The following is a 19062-nucleotide window of genomic DNA, read 5'->3' on the forward strand; positions in this document are numbered from 1 at the left end:
AATACGCTTAACACAACTGAACTGTACACTTAAAATGGTTAAGATGATAAATTTTTTAAAAAATAAAATAAAGTAAAAACACATGGTAAATTTTATGTTATGTGTGTGTTACATTTTTTAAAGAAATATGGAAATAAATTATTATAAACAATAAACTTTTTTAAATCTTTAAAATCTATACCATAGTCCTGCTTACCTCACCTACTCACAATGATCCCTCTTTATTAAGATTAGATTTAATTATTGGCATATAATTTGTTCAAAGTTAACTATTTCAGGTTGAAAATTGAAATGAGTGATTAACATACCACTAAAAACATATGAATAAGAATTCAAAACTTAAGAACTTTTGTATTCTTTAACACAATACTGACATTTTCTGTTGAAACTAAACATGAAAGAGCTACATACAATTATTCTGATTTAGCTCTGGTTTCCTCTCTCTGTTTTGTGTTGATGGCAAGAGATGTTTTCAAAGTTTCTAAAATTGTTTGCAAAAAAAAAACAAGGAGGGGTTGGGGCCTGAAGCAGAAAGAATCATCAGTGTTCATGGGTACTGTGTTTCTTTTGGGGGTGATATTGTAAAGTTGACTCTGGTGATGGTTGCACTAGTGTGAATATCCTAAAAACTTTAAATTGTACACTTTAAATAGGTGAATGAATTATATATCTCAATAAAGCTGTTCAAAGAAAAAAGCTAAAATAAAATAAAATAACAGTTTTTAAGAAAAAAGATGAAGAGGCTATCTGAAAACATCTGTAGGGACAGAACTCATTCCCCATCCATTCCCATGACTACGTGCAGTGAGTATTCAGTAGAGTTACCATAGCTTAGTGACTGAAGCACAAGCTCTAGAATCTGACTGTCTGGGTATGAAATTCCTTTCTACGCCTTTGTTTCCTCATATGGAAAAGGGAGATGAGAATAGTACCAATATTCCAGGGTCAGTATGACAACTCAGTTAACAGATATAAAACACTATGAACAGAGCTATTCCTGGGCTAATATCACAAAATAATAAACACTCAATAATCTGCTTCTCCCTCATTTTGTCTTCCCATATTTAGCAGAGCTACTTTGAAATAAGCTGGCTTTCCATCAAGCCCAAGAAATGTATGAGATCTGTCTAAATGATTATATGGTTCTTTTTTTTAAAGAGATTTAAACATGGACATGCATATATTTGTTATTTAATTAAAACTGTAAATATCATTGGTATATACTATCATGGGTTTAATAAAATGTCGGTTTTATTAAACCAGTAATTGATCTTTATAAGAACTAGGCTCCAAGTTCCCGGATTAACTTGTCTAATTCTATTCTAGAATAATTCAGCAAATTCCTCAACCAAAAATAGTCTTGATTATAAACATGTTACCAAAGGAGAAGCTGGTACCATAGTAAGTAGTTCAGTGGCTTAGTGACTAACCACAGCAGTTCAAGGCATTGTAGGAACATTAACAGGAATGGAATTCATAGACAGATTCCAAAGATTTTATATACAAAAACTCATCTCTCTCTGAAGACTATCAAACATAATGACATTGTATCACCAAAAGAAGCTAAATAATAGAAACAAGAGTCTTTGGGAGGGAAAAAGAAGAAAAACAAAAAACTAACAACACTAAGTAAAAGAAAACCCATTATTCCCTTTAAAATACCAATCCATGACTTTAGCCTTTTGGTCTGCACAGGGCTAATAAGGCACTGAACTTGACATTGACAATTTATTTTAGTTGTTCTTGTGTGTATTTTTGCATAAAGGTGTAGAGCATCATCTAACTGAAAACCATGTGCCGGCTTTCTACTAAGCATACTTTTCAGTTACTCAAATGAGGAATAGTTAAACAGGAAACAGACCCCCAAGAGGCTTTGGTTTACCAACGGTAAAATTGTCAGGAGACTGACTCTCTTAAAGAAGGATTCCAGAATACTTTACTACGTTTACCATCATGTGAAATGAAACCCAGGACTTTCTACACTGCTAAAGGAAAATATTCTGTGCATGATCTCCTCTTCAGTTAATTATTCTGTCACTGTTTTGCCTCTTCAAAGAGAAGACAAAATCAAACACAGATTTGGCATTGTGTTGTTAGCAAAAAACTGGAAAATCTCAAATGATGCAAAACAGAAAAGACAGTAGCTTCTTTGACCTTTGGAATTTTCCACTGTTCTTTTCATCTATTGACTAAGCAGCTTAAATATTTATGCACAGAACCCACTATCAAGTCATACTTTTACCATTAGTTTCACTGATAAAATGTTTCCCATCCACATTCAGATCCACGTTATTTGTTTATGGGATGTTTGGTTTAGGGTAAATAACACCAGAATTTCACTGTGTACCATTTATATCTAATTCAAAATATTCAATTTTCTTGCACCTGGTCAACACAATTCAGTATTTGTTTTTATTTGTTTGTTTAACAATAGTAACTATAGCATCTGGATTTAAAGAATTAGGAAAACCTTGGCATCAATCACTTAGAGTTTAAAAAACTGTATACTGCAAAGTTAGAAATTAATAAAAGAATCGGTTGATGAAAGATGATGCCAAGTAAAAGGATGTATCAAAAAGCTCATTAGTCGAACACAGCTAGTCAAGTATAGCCTTATAAACAACTCCCGAATGACGAGAAAATCTGAGTCCTTCTCTCCTAATCATTTTGAACTTGCACCTGAAATCTAAATGTGCACCGATATAACACTGCATCACAATGCTCTCTCCATATATTGTTCTTAAAATAGATATCATTCAAAGGACAATTCTGCATCCATGTTTCCAAATTGTCTTGAAAGAAAGCGTCTTTTTCATTCTTGTATACATGCAAGACACACTATGAAATGCAGTGCCATAGTACAATATCTTCATCCACATTTCAACTGTTCTTTCCTTCCTCTGTAATCTTTCTTGGTTATGTACAAAGAGTATGATCATCAAAAGGATAATAAATGGGCTCTGCCACTGGGGTGTGTAATACGTATAGTGGGAATTGATTTGTTGGTTATGAAGGCAGCCATAGAGCACACAGATCATTGCAAAATCACATTGAGGCCAGCAGCTACTCCTCCATTCGTGCAGGCGGCTCCTCTATCGCTCACGGGGTGAGCTGCCAGAGGGTGAGAAGAATGGTGAGGTCATCCAGTATTCAGCTATTAAATGAAACCTATTTCTCTGAACTTCAGCCACATTTCATATGACACACATATATCCCCCTTCTATGCCCAGTCCTTATAGAGACCTGAAATCAAACAAGATTTCTATGATCCATCAGTGTAAAAAAAAAAAAAAAAAAGACCAAGATTGCTTTGAAAAAAAAGCATGGAATGCATTCTTAAACTCTCTTCTTCAGTGAATGAGTCCTTAGGAATTTGTATATGACCAAATCTTAAGATCTGTCAAGTGAAGAGGAATTAGACAAATGAGAGTGAGGGTGTAGGTAGAAAAGCTGGGAGGGCATTCTATCACACAGGTCATTCTCAGAATAAAGTTCCATTTCTAAAACTGAAAGTAAGTTGAGCTGGGTGAAGAAAGTTTTTGTATCACTAAGTAGTAGTGATAGAGGGTGAAGCTGAAGAGGTAGAAGAGGCCTTCTTATGATGGGACCTGGTCAGCTCATGCCATATAAAGGAGTTTGGGCTCTATTCTGCCACCATTAATAGCCCACGAAGTATTTTAGGGTAAGGGAGACAGGGAAGGCTACCATGTTTGTAGTTTAGAAACATTGCTCCAGTCGCCAGATGAAAATGTGTGGAGAGGGTCCAGACTCAGGGGCAGAAAGGATTACGAGTTAGATGATGATCTACCCCATGCTGCTCAATGGAGAGCAGAACAGTTGCACTCAGAAATATGGGCGTGGATATTCTTGGTTGTCACGGTGACATGAAGGGTGGCAAAAGGCAACACGTTTCTGGATAACATGTTTGAGAGCCTCAAACAAGGAAGAACTCTTGCACCCTGTATTAGTTCCCTAGGGCTACCGGCACCACAATCTGGGTGATTTCAAACAAAAGAAATGTATTCTCTCACAATTCTGGAGGCTACAAGTCCTCAATCAAGGTGTTGGAAGAACCATGCTCTCCCTGAAGGTTCTGGGCTTGGGAGGAGGGAGCATAGAAGAGGACAGATCTTTTCTTGCCTCTTTCAGCTTCTGGTAGCCCCAGGCATTCCTTGGCTAGTGGCAGCATAAATCCAACCTCTGCCTCCATCTTCACGTGGCGATCTTTGTTTTGTGTGTCTGTGTCTTCACATGTAAGGATACCATATTGGATAAAAGGCCCACCCTACTCTAGGACCACCTCATCTTAACTTACATCTGCAATGACCCTCTTCCAGGTAAGGTCACATTCTGAGGTACTAGGGTTTAGAACCTCAACATATTGTTTGAGGGGATACAATTCAACCCATAACACGCCCAAATGCCAGTGGTAACCCTCTTGAGGGAAAGGGAGTGAGAGAGGTGGAGGGACAAATAAATAGGTGGATTTGAGAGATATTGCCTTACAGTTAACAAGACTTGGAGACTGTTTGAATATGGGGTCTTAAAAAAAGACTCAATAGTGGTCCCAAAGTTTCTGGCTCAGGTAGCTCATCCAAAGGTGACTGAGTGGAGAACATATGAGAAAAAAAATTTGATGGGGGAAAAGGGAAAAATGAAAAAAACAAAAAACAAACAAAAAACCCCCAATAAGCTCATATTGACCTGCATATGGAAAATGCTTATGATATATCCAAGAGAATTTACCCAATAGTCTGTTGTACTTATGGAAGTGAAGTTCAAGAGATATCAGAGCTGGAAACATTAGTTTGAAATCACCAACATCGTAATAAGGAGCCATCAGCATGGCTGAGACCCATCATCAACATACAGTATATGGAAATGATGTGAAACCTAAAAAATTATACAAATGTTAGTCACTAGGTTAATATAAATTTTCTCTAAATGGAATTAGCTATCATGACATTGAGCAATATAAACTCAAGAATTCATTGAAGAGATTTTTTTCCCCATATGCTGGTTTATAGCTGCAAATCACTTAATCTGGACAATACCATCCTCTTTCATTTACTTCCCAAAAAAAATGGTTTATGGACAAGAGTTTTTAAGGTAAGTGAGAATTTTTGGCAGCCATTATGTGTTGAACACACTCTAATATATATATATATATATATATATATATATATATATATATATATAATAGCTAGTTTATAGGGGCACTTTGGATAACATGTGTTACTATATACATTTTGCAGGTGAGAAAATGAGAACTAAGAAAGTTCAGATTATCAAAAAAGACATGCGGATGGCCAACAGGCACATGAAAAGATGCTCAACATCGCTAATTATTAGAGAAATGCAAATCAAATCTACAATGAGGTATCACCTCACACCGGTCAGAATGGCCATCATCAAAAAGTCTACAAATAATAAATGCTGGAGAGGGGTGGAGAAGAGAACCCTCCTACTCTGTTGGTGGGAATGTAAATTGGTGCAGCCACTATGGAAAACAGTATGGAGGTTCCTTAAAAAACTAAAAATAGAGTTACCATATGATCCAGCAATTCCACTTCTGGACTAGAAAGATAAAATTCTAATTTGAAAAGTTACATGCACCCCAATGTTCATAGCAGCACTATTTACAATAGCCAAGACAGATGAGTGGATAAAGAAGATGTGATACATATATACAATGGAGTATTACTCAGCCATAAAAAACAATAAAATAACGCCATTTGCAGCAACATGGATGGACCTGGAGATTATCATACGAAGGGATGTAAGCAAAACAGAGAAAGACAAATATTATATGATATCCCTTATATGTGGAATATAAAAAATAGTACAAATGAACTTATTTACAAAACAGAAACAAACTCACAGACATAGAAAACAAACTTGGGGTTACCACAGAGGAAGGGTGGGTGGAGGTATAAATTAGGAGTATGGGACTAACAGATACACACTATCATATATAAAATAGATAAACAACAAGGGTTTACTGTATAGCACAGGAAACTATATTCAGTATCTTGCAGTAGCCTATAATGGAAAAGTATTGGGAAAAAAAAAGAATATTATATATATAAAACTGAATCACTGTTGCACACCTAAAACTTACACAATATTGTAAATCTACTATACATCAATTTTTTAAAAAAGAGTTCAAATTATTTACTTTAAATCACACAGATTTTAAGAGACAGAACCAAGACCAGAATCTAGATTTTAATCTACTTCCAGTCTGATACCAAAACCTGTATATTTCCACAATCCATGCTTCTCTGAGTATATGGGGGCTAATGGAGTTGGCAGGAGGGAGGTTTACAAGTCACTCACAAATACTGGGAAGTTATACTGGAAACTCAGTCAAAATGCAAACTGACACTAACATTAATGAGTTAGCATGGCTGTTTGCTCTATGAATGCAGGAACTGTCTTTCTTGTTCACTGCTATATCCCCAGGTCCTAGCACCATGCCTTGTGCAGAATAGATACTTAAAAACAAGCATTTATTAAATAAATAATGTTTTAAATGCCTGGCTTTCCAAATGGTTTAGGTGAAAACTATGATCCAATTCAGTAAGTTTAGCCTATACCTTGAATTTACCCATTTCAATATTCATACAGCCCATTCTATGCCAGCTTATTTGTTTGGTGACTAAGAAATGAGAAAACCACCATTAAGGTTTTCTAAATGGCAGAATAGTTGAGAATAGTTTCATAAGTGCACAGCAGTGTATCATTAAACGATTTGACTGGTAGGAACTCTTTGGGCAAGATCACTGTGACATCTTGTTTAAAAGAAAATGAGGTAAAAAATATGTCAAGATGAAGAAGCACTTATTTGGAAAGAAACAGCATTAATAAAAAATGAATTATTATAATACTATAATCATGTGCTGATTATTGGATAAATCTATATAAATTATAAATGGCATCAGTTTTCTTTTTTACCAAAGTTTTCTAACATGTCCAAATCTGCTATTGCTTTGTCATTGTTTCAAGCATTGGGGGAAATAGTTTTATAAAAGTATCTGTACATACACATTTACCAAAAGGTTTTGGATAAAATTGTTATTCATTCTTCCAACATTCACCAGATGGCTTCACAGGTGAATTTTATCAAACATTTAGAGAAGAGCTAACACCCATCCTTCTCAAACTCTTCCAAAAAATTACAGAGGAAGGAACACTCCTAAATTCATTCAATGAGTCCATCATCACCCTGATACCAAAACCAGACAAAGATACTACAAAAAAAGAAAATTACAGACCAATATCACTGATGAATATAGATGCAAAAATCCTCAACAAAATACTAGCAAACAGAATCCAACAACACATTAAAAGGATCATACACCATGATCAAGTGGGATTTATCCCAGGGATGCAAGGATTCTTCAATATACGCAAATCAATCAATGTGATCAAACATATTAACAAATTGAAGGAGAAAAACCATATGATCATCTCAATAGATGCAGAAAGAGCTTTTGACAAAATTCAACACCAATTTATGATAAAAACTCTCCAGAAAGTAGGCATAGGGGGAACCTACCTCAACATAATAAAGGCCATATACGACAAACCCACAGCAGACATCATTCTCAATGGTGAAAAACTGAAAGCATTTCCTCTAAGATCAGGAACAAGACAAGGATGTCCACTCTCACCACTATTATTCAACATAGTTTTGGAAGTCCTAGCCATGGCAATCAGAGGAGAAAAAGAAATAAAAGGAATACAAATTGGAAAAGAAGAAGTAAAACTGTCACTGTTTGCAGATGACATGATACTCTACATAGAGAATCCTAAAGATGCCACGAGAAAACTACTAGAGCTAATCAATGAATTTGGCAAAGTTTCAGGATATAAAATTAATGCACAGAACTCTCTTGCATTCCTATACACTAACAATGAAAGATCAGAAAGAGAAATTAAGGAAACAATGCCATTCACCATTGCAACAAAAAGAATAAAATACCTAGGAATAAACCTACCTAAGGAGGTAAAAGACCTGTACTCAGAAAACTGTAAGACATTTATGAAAGAAACCAAAGATGACACAAATAGATGGAGAGATATACCATGTTCTTGGATTGAAAGAATCAATATTGTGAAAATGGCTATACTACCCAAAGCAATCTACAGATTCAATGCAATCCCTATCAAATTACCAGTGGCATTTTTTACAGAACTAGAACAAAAATCTTAAAATTTGTATGGAGACACAAAAGACCCCGAATAGCCAAAGCAGTCTTGAGGGAAAAAAACGGAGCTGGAGGAATTAGACTCCCTGACTTCAGACTATACTACAAAGCTACAGTAATCAAGACAATATGGTCCTGGCACAAAAACAGAAATATAGATCAATGGAACAGGATAGAAAGCCCAGAGATAAACCCACACACCTATGGTCAACTAATCTATGACAAAGGAGGCAAGGATATACAGTGGAGAAAAGACAGTCTCTTCAATAAGTGCTGCTGGGAAAACTGGGCAGCTACATGTAAAAGAATGAAATTAGAACACTCTCTAACACCATACACAAAAATAAACTCAAAATGGATTAGAGACATAAATGTAAGAACAGACACTATAAAACTCTTAGAGGAAAACATAGGAAGAACACTCTTTGACATAAATCACAGCAAGATCCTTTTCAATCCACCTCCTAGAGTAATGGAAATAAAAACAAAAATAAACAAATGGGACCTAATGAAACTTAAAAGCTTTTGCATAGCAAAGGAAACTACAAACAAGATGAAAAGACAACCCTCAGAATGGGAGAAAATATTTGCAAATGAATCAACAGACAAAGGATTAATCTCCAAAATATATAAACAACTCATGCAGCTCAATAATAAAAAAACAAACAACCCAATCAAAAAATGGGCAGAATACCTAAATAGACATTTCTCCAAAGAAGACATACAGATGACCAAGAGGCACATGAAAATCTGCTCAACATCACTAATTATTAGAGAAATGCAAATCAAAACAACATGAGGTATCACCTCACACCAGTTAGAATGGGCATCATCAGAAAATCTACAAACAATAAATGCTGGAGAGGGTGTGGAGAAAAGGGAACCCTCTTGCACTGTTGGTGGGAATGTAAATTGATACATTCTATGGAGAACAGTATGGAGGTTCCTTAAAAAACTAAAAATAGAATTACCTTATGATCCAGCAATCCCACTACTGGGCATATACCCAGAGAAAACCATAAATCAAAAAGACACATGCACCCCAATGTTCATTGCAGCACTATTTACAATAGGCAGGTCATGGAAGCAACCTAAATGCCCATCAACAGATGAATGGATAAAGAAGATGTGGTACATATATACAATGGAATATTACTCAGCCATAAAAAGGAACTAAATTGGGTCATTCGTAGAGACGTGGATGGATCTAGAGACTGTCATACAGAGTGAAGTAAGTCAGAAATAGAAAAACAAATATCGTATACTAACGCATATATGTGAAACCTAGAAAAATGGTACAGATGAACTGGTTTGCAGGGCAGAAATAGAGACACAGATGCAGAGAACAAACGTATGGACACCAAGGAGGGAAAGTGGTGGGCGGTGGTGGTGGGATGAATTGGGAGCTTGGGATTGACATATATACACTAATAAAATAGATTACTAATAAGAACCTGCTGTATAAAAGAAATAAAATAAAATTCAAAAATTCAAAAAAAAAAAAGAAAGCTTTATCAAAAGGAAAAAAATTCACAAGTTTATCTTGATGTTAGCATTTTTCAACTAGATCTTTTTCCGCCTAAAATTCTGTCTCCTTGGCCAATTAGGGTATTATACTTTTAATATAACACATTGCACTTTTAACGGGTTTAATTCAATTTACAACAAATGCCTCTAATTAAGTTAAAAGATCTTTGAAAATTGCTAAATCTTAGGGGTAATATTACCACTACTGACATTGAAATAATTGATCATTCCCACTGAGGCACAAACGTACGAATGTTCTAATGAGAAAACAGGGATTGAAGTATGTTGAAGGACTCCAAAGAGACTCCCAAACTCTTAAGGCTGTTATTTCCAATGACAGTCTCTGAATGGCAGTGGGAGGCATTGGGGGGTGGGGGGCAGGGACAGACAAAACTTATCCTAGAGTAGAAAAAGAAAATGAAATCAAACTGCAAAAATAAAGTTACATCTTGAAGCAAAGGTGACCAAAGTCTGTTTGCCTTTTTTGAAAATAATGTCTTTTATTTAACATGTGTGTTTCTGTTTTAGGACATCATTTTTTGCCATTTACAAATAGTATTTTCTTTTTTAAAAAAGAAAACTTTTATTGAAGTATAGTTGATTTACAACGTTATCTTAATTTCTGCTATACAGCAAAGTGACTCAGTTTTACATACATATATATATATATATATATATATATATATATATATATATATATTCTTTTTCGTATTCTTTTCCATTATGGTTTATCACAGGATATTGAATATAGTTCCCTGTGCTATACAATAGGGCCTTGTTCTTTATCCATCCTATATATACTAGTTTGCATCTGCTAATCCCAAACTCCCAATCCTTCCCTCTCCCACCCCGAATAGCATTTTCTTTAATACTCTGCAATAATAAATACTCGATGTGGTATTAGAATGCATCTATTTTTCCAAGGAGAAATTTTCCTAGATTAAAGAATAAGTAAATATAGGGCTGGTGCTTTATGATAATTAAGATGGACGACAGCTAAGGACAACTAGTGTTCCTGACTGAATGACACCAGAGCAGAAAGTAGAAACCTAGTTTGGTCACAGTTATTATTGAAGCGCTCCCTCTGGCTTAGCAAAGTCACTTACCTTTTCACCTAATCCATTAGTAAGAAGAAGACCATTTACCTTGCCGGTATTTGCCCGGCCTATTTGGTTAAAATGTTTACAAAGCACTTTATCAGTGAAAGTAGCTAAATACTTTATGCAAAATGGAAGTTTTATTAATAATTGGAACAATAATGCAAAAGCAGTTAGCTTTGAAAACAACTACACTGGAGAGCTGCATGATAATACATAAGAACAGTGTAAGAAAAAATAAATACTTCACGGTTTAGCCATGAGAATATTATTAGGAGCCTTCAGGACCTGTCAGACTCCCTACACCTGGGGGATGAGGAGAGGCAGAGCGGCATACAGGTTGAGAGAAGAGAGCCCATCTTGAACCCTCAGTCTTCTATTTACTACTTTTGTGATATTTTGTAAAGTATCTAATCTCTGGGCCTCAGATGTTTCCTCTAAAAACAGGAGATCATAATGTCTGCCTCTTCAAGTTATGAAGATTAAACAAGAGAACATATCAGGGTCCTAGGAAGGTTCTTGCCACTTTTACAGGAAAATTGCTTTATGATACAAAACTGGGAAGTTGCTAAAGACAAAGAAAGTCATTTTGAATCACAAAATTGGCTTCTAATTTTGATTCCACTACTGCAGGCAATGGAAAAACATATCCTAATGGAAGGAATCACACTGTGATCCTTCCAATGGCATCTACAGGTGGCTCAGACATTTAAATCAAAAAGTGAAAGATATAGCTTTGGATTCTCTTCTTTGCTTCTTTCCTAAAACCATAGTTTGGCTAGTGAATACTAGATGAATAGGTTTTTTTGCAGTAAAAAGTCCAGAAATGTAAATGCAATACAAATTATTGACAACACCAGGTATGCTGAAAATAGGAGAGGGAGAGAGAAAATATACTCGTAGCATATAGAAGAGTTTAAGCAGGAGGTTGATAAACTATTATCATGCGTAAGAGCGCTATATAACACTCTCAGATTTTTTTGTGAGCTTGAGTTTAATTTTGCCATTTTTAGCAAAACGTGGGCACATGGCAAATACATTGTGAGTTACAACATCATCTCACCACAACGTAACAGTCTAATTCAGAGATAAATCAAGCTAAAATGAAGATGAAGACAAATTAGGCAAAAATAATGATCAAATGTTGACAAGAAGTCTAAGTGCATCATCCTTGTCATTTTGTCTCGTGTCTGAAGCAATGGGTAGGTCTTACAGTATATTGCTCAAGAAGATTCTGTTTGGCTTTCCTGGTGGTGCAGTGGTTAAGAAACCGCCTGCCAATGGTTCGAGGCCTGGTCCAGGAAGATCCCACATGCCGTGGAGCAACTAAGCCCGTGCGCCACAACTACTGAGTCTGTGCTCTAGAGCCCACGAACCACAACTACTGAAGCCCACACGCCTAGAGCCTGTGCTCCGCAACAAGAGAAGCCGCTGCAATAAGAAGCCCACGCATGGCAAGGAAGAGTAGCCCCCGCTCACCTCAACTGGAGAAAGCCCGCACACAGCAACGAAGACACAATGCAGCCAAAAATAAAATAAATAAATAAAGTTAAAAGGAAGATTCTGTTCAATTGAATTGATAGCATATAGACTGAGCTTGATTTAGCAGTATATACATAACATAGACATAGACATTTGATACAGATAGAAAAGAAAATGCATAGCGTAGTTTCAAAAGTATAAATTTTTAAAATGAGATGGAACTGGGTTTGAGTATCAACTCTGTCACAACATAACTGGGTGAATCTGAGAAAAGTACTTAATCTCTTTAAAATAAAATACTACCTATAAGATACCTACTTGTTATACCTATTTCAAAGGTTCAAAGGTTCATAGAGCAATCAAAAAGGAGAATGTAATATTTGTCTCATAATAAGTGTCAAATTAACATTAGCCAAAAATTTATGTATTTTCTCATCAATAATAATAATAGTATTTTCTAAATAAATAATAATGAAAATAATCTAAATTTCACTCTCTTCTCCTTCATTGCATTCAGAGAAGTGTCCTAGCTGCTCAAGCAAAATTTAAATTCTTCCAGTTATGTGGAGAGAAGTTTTAGTACTTATTAATCCATATCTTTTTAAAAAAACTTCTAAGTAATGACTTAGAGGGACATATATTCTCATAATTTAGCATTACAAAATACATAATATAACATATTAACACTTTTTCTTTCCAATTTAATTCTGAGTTGTTTTATTTAGCCACCTATTATAAAAAGTAATTTGTGTTGAGAGCTCTGAGGAAATTTAGAAATTAAAGAGCTAATTAAATTCTTCAAGAGTAATTTTTGAGTCTCTGTATCAATATATAAATGTGTGTGCACATACTCAAACATCTACAAGTGGCCAAATACTGTTGGACATTTCTGGAAATTGATCTTCCATGATGCCTAGTTTGCCTAACTGTTTCCCCAGGGCAAATAAATCTAAACTTTAAGCCATATTTCCAAAGGAATCTTAGATCATGCACCTGGTAGACTGAACCACAATGTCAGAAATTACGACCAAGTTAGGAAAGAAAGGAATGAGAACCTGACCTATTTGCTGTGAACTTACTATTTATGGAGAATCTTAAGGACGTTTTTACTATCTTAAGTTAAAATAATAATAAATATCCTATAAATCATTTAAATAAGGGCTCCATTTCTGTAGATAGTTTAGCATCTTCAAAGTTATATTTAAATGGTATTTTGATAAATGCTTTGCCTGCATATTTTTTTTAAAAAGAGTTTTTCAAACATATTACAGAAGCATTATAAAAAAGGCACATCTGGTGTAAAAATTCCGGGATAGCAACCTGAAACAAAAATATGATCACAATTTGCAAAATGTGTTGCTGATTTAATGCTGCATATATATACACTCATATTTCAAGGAATGTACTTTTTGTCAGTTGGAGCTCTGACCTATAAAAATGATAGTTTCTGAATCTTTGCACTTATTGAAGTACAGTTTTTCCAAGGAGACACCTGAGAACATAATGCTGATTCGAATAGCAAGGTAAACATAAATCACGGAAATGTTTATTTCTCTCCAACTAAGCACTCCGAGGCAATGCTGCAGGCAGAGGATCCACCAAGAAGAGATCGTGAGATCTACAGACACCTGTACTGAAGTAAAGGGAGTAGGATTGAGAAGAAGGAAACCCTGATCCTTAAGGAGGTTGTAACTGAGTCTTTGGCTGATGATCTGGAGTTGGAGTGGCCCTTGAGAGTTGTCCCAAAATAAGGCAAGGGGACAAGGGCTTTATGCTTCCACATCAATTCATTGACTGCCAGCTGCCCTACGGGAGGGACATCTGAATGAGGATATTTCCTGTGGCCAAGGATAGTTATGAAAAGGACAAATCAGGATAATCAGATAGAGTGTGCCTGTTGGGAGAACATGAAGGCCACTCTGTGGAGGTGGCACTTGATGAGACCAGAGTGAGGTGAAACCAGCTATGGTTCCATGTCGGATGATGACAATGGGGAAAGGCATTCTAAATGGAGTGAGCGAGTCCCTAGGTCCAGTCATCCCCAAGGCCATCGGTCAGTTCTCTTCTTTATTTCCTACTACTATCCATTCCTACTGTGCTTTTAATTTGAGCAAATGTATATTAAAATGTCATTTTGACCAGAGAATCCTAATATAAATCCTAGTATATACTGAACATATGCCAAGTTTGGAGGTTGAAGGGGGAGGAGGAGTGGGAGAACCTCTTTTCTGTGAATCAACAAAAAACAGCTAATTAAAAGAATTGTAAGATTGCATGGACCACGTAGCAATGATTAGTTGGCTACCGAGAAGCACTTTCCAATTTGACTGTCCCTTGCCCACCTCCAACTCTAGAGGAAAGAAAAATCTCGATGTTCCCAAATCTAACTCCCCTTTGCAATTGAATGGCTATCTGACCCAGTTCTGGACAATGAGATGCAAGGAGAAGGTTTCTGAGGGGATTCTGAGAATGCTAATAGTCTCCCTAGTAGGAGAGAGAAAATGAAGAGAAGGCTTATTCCCCACTGGCCCTTCTTCCTGCCTTTGAATGTGACCTTGATATTTAGAGCTCTTGACATTGTAAAGGGTAGAAAGAGAGAAGCTAAGCCAGAATCCTCCCATAGCTAAGCTGCTGAAACAATACCAGCCACTGCCTTTTTACCCGCTCCTTCTTATGTGAGAAAAATGAACTCCTTGTTGTATAGGCCATTGGTGTTTGGCTTTTCTCTTTTTTGCAATTTTAAAGCATTCTTTACTGATACTGACTTTGTACTACATTTAATTTCTAAAACCTTGCAAAACCTAGAATAGGAGTTGGCATTACATAAAAATGTGCTAAGTAAACAAAATTAAAATATGTTGAAAAATACCGCAGCCAAAAAAAGGGAATTCCCTGGTGGTCCAGTAGTTAGGACTCTGAGCTTTCACTGCTGAGGGCGTGGGTTCAATCCCTAGTCGGGGAACTAAGATCCCACAAGCCATGCTGTGCGGTCAAAGAAAAAAAAAGAAAAGAAGAAGTTTTTGTTTTTGTTTTTCTTTTTTATTTATTTTTATTTATTTATTTTTGGCTGTGTTGGGTCTTTGTTGCTGCGCATGGGCTTTCTCTAGTTGTGGCGAGTGGGGGCTACTCTTCATTGCGGTGCACGGGCTTCTCATTGTGGTGGCTTTTCTTGTTGTGGAGCACGGGCTCTAGGCGCACGGGCTCAGTAGTTGTGGCTCGCGGGCTCTAGAGCGCAGGCTCAGTAGTTGTGGCACACGGGCTTAGTTGCTCCGTGGCATGTGGGATCTTCCCAGACCAGGGCTCGAAACTGTGTCCCCTGCATTGGCAGTTGGATTCTTAACCACTGCGCCACCAGGGAAGCCCAAAAAAAAAAAAGAAAAATACCGTAAGAAGGTGGAACACATCATTACATTTACCTTGATGATGTCATTCAAGTCACTAAAAGTTAGAAAACCAAAGAACCCAAGTTTTTAATAGTTTTGTTATAAATAGTATTTAGGATAATCCTTCATGAAATACTAATTGGATTATGTATTGATTCGATGTCAGTGTTGTGGTTGCTGTTTCACGTGTGTGTATGTTTTGTAGGAGACAGAATGATTGCTAAAAGCCCACACCGCCAGTATCATGAACAGCAAGTATCATTTAGAGAGGTTGCCATGAGATTTCCTAACAAAACATTTCCCAGTCAAACTTCTGTGCATGTGTATGTGTGTGTGTGTGTGTGTGTGTGTGTGTGTGTGTTCGGAAGCAATTCACAGCACTGGGATGGCATCTCCCTGGAGGCCAATTGAAGACATGCACACATACACAGTAAGTTTAGACAAGTGGTAAAAATATGTTATTATGTAAAATGTTGTTTCCTGTACTATTCCTCACAACATTAATTATTAGGTCTAACTTGGTAAACACAAAACAAAACACTCTATAGGTAATTTAAGAGTACAGTTTATTAGGGACTTCCCTGGTGGCGCAGTAGTTAAGAATCTGCCTGCCAATGCAGGGGACATGGGTTTGAGCCCTGATCCGGGAAGATCCCACGTGCCGTAGAGCAACTAAGCCCGTTAGCAACTACTACTAGCAACAACTACTGAGCCTGCGCTCTAGAGCCCGTGAGCCGCAACTACTGAGCCCGTGTGCCACAACTATTAGAGCCTGAGTGCGAGCCTGTGCTCCACAACAAGAGAAGCCACTGCAATGAGGAGCCCGTACACCGCAAGGAAGTGTAGCCCCCGCTCGCCTCAATTAAAGAAAGCCTGCACACAGCAACGAAGACCCAACGTAGCCAAAATAAATAATAAAATTTTTTAAAACTAAAAAAAAAAGAGAATCACCTCTTAAAAAAAAATAGAATACAATGTATTAAATGAAAAGAAGGATATGGTATGATGTGATAAAAGTGAATGAAACACTTAACTGCCCTCTAAATTAGCTCTGAATGGAAACATCCAATACTAAATTAGGAAATTATAGATTCCTGAATTTAAGGGATTTTCACAAGGTGGAGACAGTGCAAAATTCCTGTGTAAGGCAAATCATAGCAGAACTCCCTGTGAGGTAAAAGCCATGCTAAGAATGTGCACCCAAGTCTCATGAAGCCAAAACCGCAGTACCTTTTATCTTCCTACAATGGTGAAGAGCCACGTGGAAGGATAGTACCTGAGATATTTGATCTCATCTTCTAGAATCTTTGAATATATTTGGAAATTAATCCCCATTTATATAGCAATTGATCAGGTTTTTTAGAAAAAACTTATAATCGAAAATCCTAAAGTCATGAGCAAAGCTTGTGAAAAATGAAAATCCTCTTGTTTTCCTTTAAGATTGTTGCTATAACGTTTTCATTTATTTTCCGAAAGTGGCAGAGAAAGAATAAGGGCAGATTGCCAAGTTTGAGACTAGGAATGTCCTTGAAGACAGCCTAAACCAAAATAAACACAAAAACAAACATGTCTACAATGTAAAGATGGTAACACTGCATTATAATTAGTTGTCTCAGGAAGTAAAGATATTTTCAGTTAACTGAATGGGTGACAATTACTTGGATTATTGTCATACTTAAAATGTCAGTGTTAAATGATTGCTTTAAGCACGTAATAATAAATTCTGCATTCTTAAGTGGCAAATACAACAAAGCTAAATACAGAGAATGTTGTTAGTGGAAGCAAAATTAAACATTAACAAATACCTGCAACACACATTTTTAATACACAGGAAACAAAGGGTGGATAAACAAACATGGTTCTGATATTTACCATTTTACTTCGAATTAGGAGCAGGTCGAAAACTCATGGACACAACCTGTCTGGGGGCACGCCCACCATTTCCCAAGCAAATGCATAAGGACTACACAGCACCTTAAAGATTTCTTCCTGGAAATCTGGGTTAATTATAGCACTTATGAAAATAGCATTGGTTAATTTCACACCTGCCATTAAATCCTACATGATCTCCTGGGATATGTTGTGATTACATTGTAGTCCTGCAAACCATATTTTCCCCACGTCAGTGTTAATTGTACAGGATTAACAAATAACAAGTGCCCTTTGCTTATACTGCCACTGCTGGTAACGTCTCCTCTTATATCCAATATAGCTTCTATTTCCTTTTGAATCCCCAGGTTCCCTGAGCAAGCATAAAACCCTCTTCTGTGGGAAGAGGGTGGCAGTTTTTCAACGGTGGCAGTTTTTCCTTCCTGCAATCCATGCCACCTGGAAAGCGATACCACAGAGCAGGAAGTTATATTTAACCTCAAAACTGTGGGAAAAGACAGTTCTTGCCTTTGCCAACTACGGTCTACCTGGTTAGGTTGGATATTCTTTTATTCACCACCTCTCGTGCAACCAACACTATTTTAGGAGAGCAACCAAGCAGAAATACCCTTGTCTCTGTCCCTCTTCTTTTCTTCCCTGGGAAGGGAAGACATGCCACATACCGATAGTTGATTGTCTAATTGGAAAGTTCTGTTAAGTTTGGGGTGGATAAGAGGTCACTGTAGCTGGGAATGTTTAGGGACCATCTGCTGAGAAAGTGGCTCTTGAGGGTACTTTGAAGGACTTGCAGGATTTGGGTTGGCCAAGGGGTAAGAGTTTGAGAATTATAACGAAATAAAAGCAGAATCCCAGAAGTAGGTCATGGCAGGGTGACAAGACAAACCTAGGTGCCTCCCATCTTTCTCCACAGACAAGGGAAATAGTTTCCCCCTAAAAAGGCCTTGAGTATTAACTAAATTTTGAAAAAGACCCAATTACTCTTTATTGTTCATTTCCTGAATTATGTACTTCTTATAAAAAATAAAGCGGAAAAAGCTAATCTATTCCTTCTGCTTTAAAAAATTATCTTTATTGTGTCAAATTATTATGGTTTTCCTCTCCAAATGTATACACCCGGGAGAGCTAACTGTTAAGAGCTTCCAAACTTCCAACCTTGAAGGCAAATCTATCCTCCTTTAAAGATAAGGCTTTCTTTGAAAAGTTTGATTTAATAAACAAACAAACCAGTCAGGGAATCAATTATACGGAATGCTGAACCCAGAGCGCAGTATCTACATTGAGTCGCTGTTCCTACAGCACAGAAATGAGCCCTAGGTACAGAATCGCTTTACACCCCAGGGCTTATCAGTGGCCTTATTGGAAATAGTGACTCGCAGATTGTGGTTAAGTCTAAACATGTGACGCGGCAGCAGTGGCATGAATGTCATTTCATGTGGCCACAATTTATCTGTGCTGGATTTCAAAACAGTA

The 19062-nt window shown here is 36.7% G+C and overlaps 1 protein-coding gene across 1 annotated transcript in view; it reads right to left on the reverse strand.

Annotated features, from left to right (window-relative positions):
• The window catches only part of LOC309638155 (uncharacterized protein), a 343672-nt gene that overhangs the window by 94694 nt on the left and 229916 nt on the right, over window positions 1-19062 (reverse strand). The window lies entirely within an intron of this gene.

Source organism: Balaenoptera physalus (assembly GCF_965194825.1).
Source record: "Balaenoptera physalus genome assembly, chromosome: 11".
NCBI lineage: Eukaryota > Metazoa > Chordata > Mammalia > Artiodactyla > Balaenopteridae > Balaenoptera > Balaenoptera physalus.